Source organism: Sturnus vulgaris, chromosome Z, assembly GCF_052056855.1.
Source record: "Sturnus vulgaris isolate bStuVul1 chromosome Z, bStuVul1.hap1, whole genome shotgun sequence".
NCBI lineage: Eukaryota > Metazoa > Chordata > Aves > Passeriformes > Sturnidae > Sturnus > Sturnus vulgaris.
The window spans coordinates 79156128-79164093 of NC_142283.1; the positions used below are offsets into that span (position 1 = coordinate 79156128).

A 7966-nucleotide genomic window follows, 5' to 3' on the forward strand; every position below is an offset into this window, starting at 1 on the left:
CTCAGCAGTCTTCCTTCACGTTGTGTCTCATCTAGGGAAAACTTCAGAGTCTTGAATGGGATTGCATCTCAGATGAGTTTTGTTCAAGGGCCTTTTATATTTTTTAGCTAGCAAAAGATGCATATTCAGTCTGGCAGTCTGGTACTGGTTATTCATATTAATCTCTTCACTTATATTCACACATCCTGCTGCAAGGAGCCCTGAAACTGCAGCATTACTCTGTAAAAGCAAAGGAACAGAAGCCTGGTCATGAAATAAAAAATATTTTCCACTGTAGTGAGAGAGTACATTAAAATTAGTGTCATTAAAATGCAAAAATGTGGATGGTGCATGAAATCCCTTATAAGGAAACATCACCTGTCCTGATCCCAACAATAGGCGATTCATAAAACATTAAAATATAATTAATTCCCTTGCAGTCCTGACTGAATTTATTGTAAATTTTCTGTTTGCCCACTGCACCTTAGCAATTAGGAAACAGGATAACCTGTTCCCAGCTCCTTGGACTCTTGGCAAAAGGCTGAGAGTTGATTTCTAAAGGTGGGATAGGAAATGCTAACTAGTGCATGCTGCTTTCTAAGAAGGAGTAAAGTCATTTCACCAACTTGTACTGCTCTTCACAGGCTGGATAAACCTTATCTTGGTAAAATGAAGAGTAGTCTTGCACTCTACAAGGAGTGTTCACTGGCCATTAATCCAAGGCACAGCCCTGAAGATCTCCTTTCCCTGCTCTGCACTCAAAAACATTGCATTGCTCGAGGCTTAGAACATCTTCCCAGTTGGTCTCATCCTGTACAGTCACTCACTGGAAAAATGGAAAGTTATTTTTACTTCACAGCTTAAACAAACAAACAAAAAAAAAAAGTAAACATTTTGTGAGGTTTACATAGTGTTTGCTATGTCTTTGAAAAGAAATTTCAACCTTCCCTCACCACTCGCCTGGGATCTGTTTTTAGCTCATCTGTATCTGGATTTTCTGCTATGTAACTAAGAACATTTACAACAGATACAAATTTCATTATTGGCCTGTAATTGCATTTGTTTTGCCCTGCTTTGATGTTAAATATAAAGAACCTCCAGGCTACTCCATCTAACACTGGCCTTTTAAAGACTCCTGCTAGGGGAAGGAGGGTGCTGTTTTTAGCCTGATCTGGAGAGATGATGTTCATCAGACAGCTGAACCAGCTCCTAAATGAAGGAAGGCACCATCCATGTACCAAATCCAGCCCCAGAATACCTAAGGACGTCAATCAACTTTGCATGTGGGAAGATGAGTACATTTCATTTCTGCAAAAGCAGATTAAATGGAGAAGCACAGTTCCTATTTGGTGGAATCACCACCCTGAAAGTGTTCAAAAAACGTGCAGGTGTGATGTTCAGGGAGCATGGTTTAGTGGTGGATCTGGCAGTGCTGTGCTAATGGTTGGACTCAATGGTCTCAGGGGGTGTTTTCCAATCTTAATTATTCTATGATTTTATTTTGTTTATTTTAATGAGAGCCCTGCTCATTTTGACAGCAACAAAATCTTTATTTATTCTCTCTTCCATCACTTTCCTCTAGGACAACTCCAAACAACTTCCTGGTTATGAATGCTATTTACTTCAAATACATAAAAACATACAAATAAGGAAAATCTTTAACCCTTTTCTCTTAATCTGTACATCAAGTTTTTCCCTTTCAAACAAACACCAAATAAATGGAGGAGTCCCTCAAATAGGGAAAAAGAAAAAAATAATACTTGAACACATCTTTCAGAGGTGTCCCAGAGGTGTATCAAAGTGCCAAGGAGGGAAAAAAGATATTAAAGGTAGAACAGAAGGAGCACAAACATCAGCAGTGCCCTGCACAGACTGCAAAGAGGATACAGCCTTCATCTTCCTTTTCCCAGTGAGATGGACTGGCATGAAATCTGCAGCAGAGTACATAAAACTGTGCTTATCTCTTCCTGTTTATAAGTTGCATGATGCATTCAATTTTATGAGCATTGGCCTCACAAGCACAAGGGCTTCCTAATCTGCAACCACTTGATTTATCTGGGCCAGGCTTGTTAAATCAAATTAGGCCTGATGATAAAAAAGCAGTGAAAATGTTGTTCTGAGGGCAGTGGCGGAGGGGGGCATGTTTTGTATCTGCAGGGCAGTGGAGGAAAATTGTGTTATTGGGAAGCCCATTTAGCTCAGGGGCCTTGCAGCTTTACATAAAAACCTGCTTTTTGTGACTGTGCCTCAGCAGTGAAGGAGTTAAAGTGGATACTTGCTCTGTTCCCATCCTTTTCTCCAGCATGACCACCAGACACTCTTCTTCTGGCTTTAACTAAAGCAGCTGTTTTATTATGCCCCCAGATTCCACCACATGTTTAAATGTGAACACCAATAAGTTTTGAATACATCAAACACGCTTTTTATTAGTATTACTTGCCAGTACGAAGTTACTACCAAGCTAGTAAATATTTTGTCTCAGACCACACTAAGTTCGAGCCTAACTCTTGGTTTTACCGCCTCAGGTGGGTGGTCTCTCTTTCTCATTCACGGGGAGGAGTGGGAATATCCATGGAGGGCAAAGGCATTGTTGCAGTTGGAAGTGCTGTAGGTTGTCCAGGGCCAAGTCAGCTTTCCTGCCTTTTCCCTGCATTCATGCCCAAAAGCACCTGGAGCACAAAACAAATCAGATTAAAGGACAAGTTCCCCCGGAGAGGGACTTTTGACAACGATGTGTAGTTATAGGAAAAGAGGAAATATTTTCAAATTGACAGAGGGCAGGGTTAGATTGGATATTGGGAAGGAATTCTTCCCTGTGAGGGTGGGCAGGCCCTGGCACAGGGTGCCCAGAGCAGCTGTGGCTGCCCCTGGATCCCTGGCAGTGCCCAAGGCCAGACTGGATGGGACTTGGAGCAGCCTGGGACAGTGGAAGGTGTCCCTGCCCATGGCAGGGGGATGGAATGAGATGAGCTTTAAGGTCCCTTCTAACCCAGACCATTCTGTGATAATTCTGTGACTTCTACGGCATCCCAGCTAAAGAAAATAATAGGAAATTAGGAGTGACAGCTCTGCAACCTGCCCGACTCCTGCTCCACAGCAGAGCCAAGCCATCACAAGGCTCAATACAAGCCGTACACACTCTGCGATTTGCCTGACCCCAGCACTGTGGCTGCCACATTCATTGGGCTGCCAGGCAGTGGTCAGTGTCTGTGTTTGCCACAGGAGCTGCTGTGCCCCCTGAACACATCCCTGAGATCCTTCCCAGGCCATGCAGGAGTCCTGTGGCAGCTCAGGACCTGCCAGCACACCCGAGTTCCAGCCCTGCTGCATTATTTCTGCTCCCCCCCTCTGCAGCTGCCATCACAGAAGAGATTGTGACTGCAGCTCATTCCCGTTATCTTTCACATGCTGATAAGTTGAATAAAATATAATTTCCTCAGCCACTCAGTATGTCTTTGTGACTCTGATTTCTGAGAGGAAGCAAAAGGCTTCCCATCAACCCAGACCCATCCTCGCCGAGGAGGAGTTTGACTCCTGTGCCTGATTGTGTGTAAGGTCATTTCAATCACAGCCTCTGCCCAAGGACACAGGCTCAGGGAGCACCAAGTGGCCTCAATTTCAATTCTGCTTCGAATGCAAGCCCAATTTGATTCTCGGCGGTGCTTAATTAGGGTATATCATTGCCAGGACGTGTGGTTTTATGCTGAAATACTCTCAGCATCAAGAAAGAGTTGTGCAAACATTCTCTGACCTTCAGGATGCTTTCCTGTGGTCCTAAGAAAGCCTTGTGTCTACCCCCCATCACTGTTTGATTTTGCATCCTCCCATATGCAAAACTTAGGTCTCAGCACGTGCAATCAGGTTTCCTGAGATTTAGAAATCTCATAATGAGGGGTAGTTTGAGACTCCTGCAGATCCAACCAGCAAAAGATAAACAGGAACAAGTGAAGTTGCAATTGCCATTCTCCTGATGTATTCTCTTTGGAGAGGGAGGATTTGAGCCACAGCCTCTGGAACAGAGTACAACACTGGCAATTTGGCTACCCAACACGCTGGGAAATGCGGATCTGAGCACAGGCAGTGCTCAGTGCTGAGCACTGTCAGCAACATTTCACATTTTTAGATGCAATCTGAAGAACTGGAAAGTCTCAGCAGCTAAAGCCACAATGAGCACCACAGAACTGCCCTGGCATTGCCCAGGGCACTCAGGAAGACCTCAAGGCTGAAACACTGTCCAAGACAAACCCCAGGAGGTGCTCAGCACCCCTCTGCCCCTCCTGGCAATGCCATTTCAACGTATTTAATGTCCCACCCAACCCAAACCAGTGTGTCAGCCTGTGATTTCAGGAGCTAGCACCTCATAAGGAGGTGCATGCATTATTCACCAGGTCGTTTGTAAAATGCAAAGGCTCATTTCACAGCTTTTCTCCACTCTTCCTGGGTGACCTTGCTGAGTCTCAAAAAGTGGCATCCATCTCAGTCATCTGCAGCCACGCAGTATTATGGATGTAATCCTATAAAACATCAGTAAACTAGCTTTACAAACAGCAGAGAGGAACAGGTGTATTCAAAGGGTAACTCACCTGGTCTGTCTTAGATTAGTTCTGTGCCTCAGTTCCTCATTTCCCACCTGTAAAACTGGGATGGCAGCACTGCTCCACCTTCCTGGAAATGCTGTGAGAGAGGGTTAAAATACTTGGAGAATACAGTTCTGATGTTATGGAAACATCTCCAACAGTCTGAAAGTCACTGGGGAAAGAGGATATTCAGCTGATTAGCACATCCAAAGAGAGAAATTTTTGTCCTAGTTAATTATGGTGTTACTAAATTTCTGAGCACAGCAGCTGGAATTTTGAAATATTTCTCCCTGAAAATCAGTGGCTGGGGTTTTTGGGGCTGTTGTTTTGTTTTTCCCCAGTGTAGTTAGAGCAATGAAGGCTTTAGATAAATTAGACATTCAGAGAGATTTGAGGCAAGTTGGGACTGATAGAGATAAAGTAAATCAAGTCACCAGTACCATCTGCTCTGTGGGAGAGGAGGCTGGGGACATCTTCCTCTCTTTTCATTGAACAGATGCAGGAGATGGTGAAAAGGTCAGAGATAAATGTAGTGCTCACCTCATGCCACATATTCACAGGGGCTGGACTAAAGAGAGGCCAGAAAAACTCGTGTGTACTTTCAACCTTTCACTGCAGGCAGTAAAGAGCATTACAGAGATGGAAAGGACAGACTATTTTTGTGCAAAGCCTGGAGACAGCCACTGTAGCAGAGTGGGACCAAAATAATAAAAACCCCAACCAAAAAATAATTTCCCTTTCTGCTTTCATCCTCCCTGTCTCTCCCACACCCCTTCCCCTCTCTTGCCTTGCAGAAGCTATAAATCTAGGCCATCAGAGAGAAGCTGGAGCAGCAGCATATTATCTTGAGAAATCACTCCCAGAAGGGAGCAGAAAGTTCACAAGTAGAGTGCCAAAAAAGGAGAAATCGCAGCGCTATCATTGGATCCGGCTGCGGCTGGAAGGCGTCCAAGCTCCTCGCACTGCTGACATCCCTGTGCATAATCAGAAATTCCTCTCAATTATGTGGGAAAAGGAGCTTCGCATTGTCAGCCCCAATGCCCCCGTGAAGGAGCAGGCTGCCACAGCATCGCCGTAGAAGGTCATGGTGGAGCAGCATCAGGCAGGGACGGGGAGGGGAGGCACCTCTCTGCTCTGCTCTTCCATCAGCACATCCAGCCTGGGGGCCTTGAGTGCTCCACAGGCATCACTGCGCTGGAGCTGCTGGGAAAACATGTAGGCACTGCTAGGGACAGCACGGGAGACATCCCTGCTCCGAGGTTCGAGCTGCCCTTGAGTGCTGAGAGGTGTTTTCTGCATCCCCTTCTTGGAAGCTGCTTCTCAGGGGCACTGCCTTCCTCTGAGGTGCGTGCCCTGGGATAGCAGGGATCAGCACACAGCTTGGGAAGCCCTCTGCTTGGACATGTAGCCCACGGGCAGGCCAAAGGCACAGGCTCAAATCTCAGTGCCTGAGCAGCCCAGCGCTGCGGTGTCGGGGTTTCACAGTGCCCTGCTTTAAATGTTAATCGCAGAGGTGTCTGAGAGGAGACGTCAAATTTATGGAAATGCTGCATGTTTTTCATTATGGCTCCTGAGTGTGTTTACTGAGATGTGGAAAGATGTCCGTTTCCCTGCAAACGGATTCTCTGCCTTTTTCCCAATCTTTTTTGCCAATTTATATCCATTAATAGATTTAGTGGGCAGCCTGACAAAGTTAGGCAGCTGCATGCTGTTTTTCTTGCTAGCTACAAGGGTGTTACAAGAGGTTATTTTAGCCTAATGAACTTACTATCCCCAGACTCCCCCTCTGTTGTCAGTAAAGAGGAATGGTTTCCATCAGGAGGAAGGAGAACTTGATTTGGATGCTGTGAACCGTCTTGTGAAGTCTTTTTCCTCTTGCTGGCAATGGAGGGAGCCTAGGGAGAGTTGTCCATTAGGCAAAAGGTGGTTATTCTCCCTAATTTGCTCCACATACTGGTTGGGGATATTACTACCATATGACTTTTTGCCATCTAACTTAGGTGCTCTGAGTCACTCCCTGGAAGCAGCTATTTCTTGGCCTATACAGAAGATTTAGGCTGTGACTCACACCTAAAATAGATACTCCAAATAGTCTATAATAGGTGGTGTGAATGGCTGCTATTGTCTGTCTCAGTGGTGAGATCCCCACTCCGGGGACCATTGTTTCACTGTTTGCACAGCGCTCAGCACAATGGAACATTTTAATTGCCTCCCCATACACCCGCTTGTCTCCAAGAGTGCATTTTTCATAACGTTAATGAACTATCATGAAGCTTCCTTCTCACAAAAGAATGGGAGGGAAAGGAGTGAGCAGTGTGCTCTGGTGCTGGGCCAAATAATGAAACCAGGACACTGCACCATTTAGAGACCTCAGATCTACCCTAATAGGTGTCCAGAACTGTGAATTACACTGCCAAGTCCCTCCTCAAAACTAGTTTCAGGGTCCTAAATGGTTTGGGGTTGCGTGTGTTTGTGTGATTGCCCCAGTGATTCAGGAAACGGGGCCGTTTAGCAAGTGCAGTTGTGCTGCAAAACTCTTTAAAAGACCAGGAATGGTGAAAAACCACCAGCAGCAAGAGCAGAAATTGCACCAAAGCCTGACAAAGGCCTTGTGAATTCTCTGGCCTGGATTTTAACTCTGCAAGGTGCAGACAGGAGGGGATGGCACATGTTGGCTCTGGCAGTCCCGTACCCTGGCCCAGTGAAGGACCCCTTCACTGCACTGGGCTGTCATTCCGGCATCTTTCACCAGCCCTGCCATTATTTTGAATGAATAAATACACAGGAGACTAGCTGCACGCTGGAATGTCTGGAATGCCAATGCAGAACTCAGCTAATAATGGTTCTATAGTGTAAATCAGCAGCATAGCGGGTCCCAGTTTCACTTGGCTGTGCTCCATGAATAGCAGAAGCGACATTGAGTAACAGTGAATTGAAAATCAGTTTAAAAAGAGGAAGAGGATAAACCCTGAAAATACTCTCTGTTATGGTGTGAACTATTTTTAAAAGCTGAGAATTAAATCTTTTAAGTGATTAACTCGGGGAAAATATCTTGTTCTGTGAAGTAGTCACACAACTCTGGCAAGGAATATCTCTGGAGCGAGCTGGTCCCAAGGAAAGAAGTTAATGAAAGCAGTTTTTCTTCAGTCTTGCATGACCTAGGATTGACCCAAAAGAATCATAGTCATCGGGGAAAACACTGGGTGCTGCTAGAATTAATTTAGAACATGACCTCTGATTGGAGTTCCTACTAGCACAAGAAGACAGCTGTTGACTCATATTAAGCGGCTGGCAGATTGGTTCCTTTTTTTTTTTTTTTTTTTTTAACTTTTCTACATATCTGCATCTAACAAGAACTGAGCAGAAAGCTGGGGAACATCTTTTTTAATGACCATTCTGCGTGCCTCTGT

At 45.2% G+C, this 7966-nt stretch overlaps 1 long non-coding RNA gene across 1 annotated transcript; it reads right to left on the reverse strand.

The window, feature by feature from the left end:
- Window positions 1-2378: 2378 nt before the first annotated feature.
- Window positions 2379-4926, reverse strand: LOC148219955 (uncharacterized). Its single transcript, XR_015799575.1, has 2 exons — window positions 4563-4926; window positions 2379-2648 (listed from the first exon to the last, which is right to left on the reverse strand). It is a non-coding gene; the product is annotated as an uncharacterized LOC148219955 (long non-coding RNA).
- Window positions 4927-7966: the final 3040 nt, after the last annotated feature.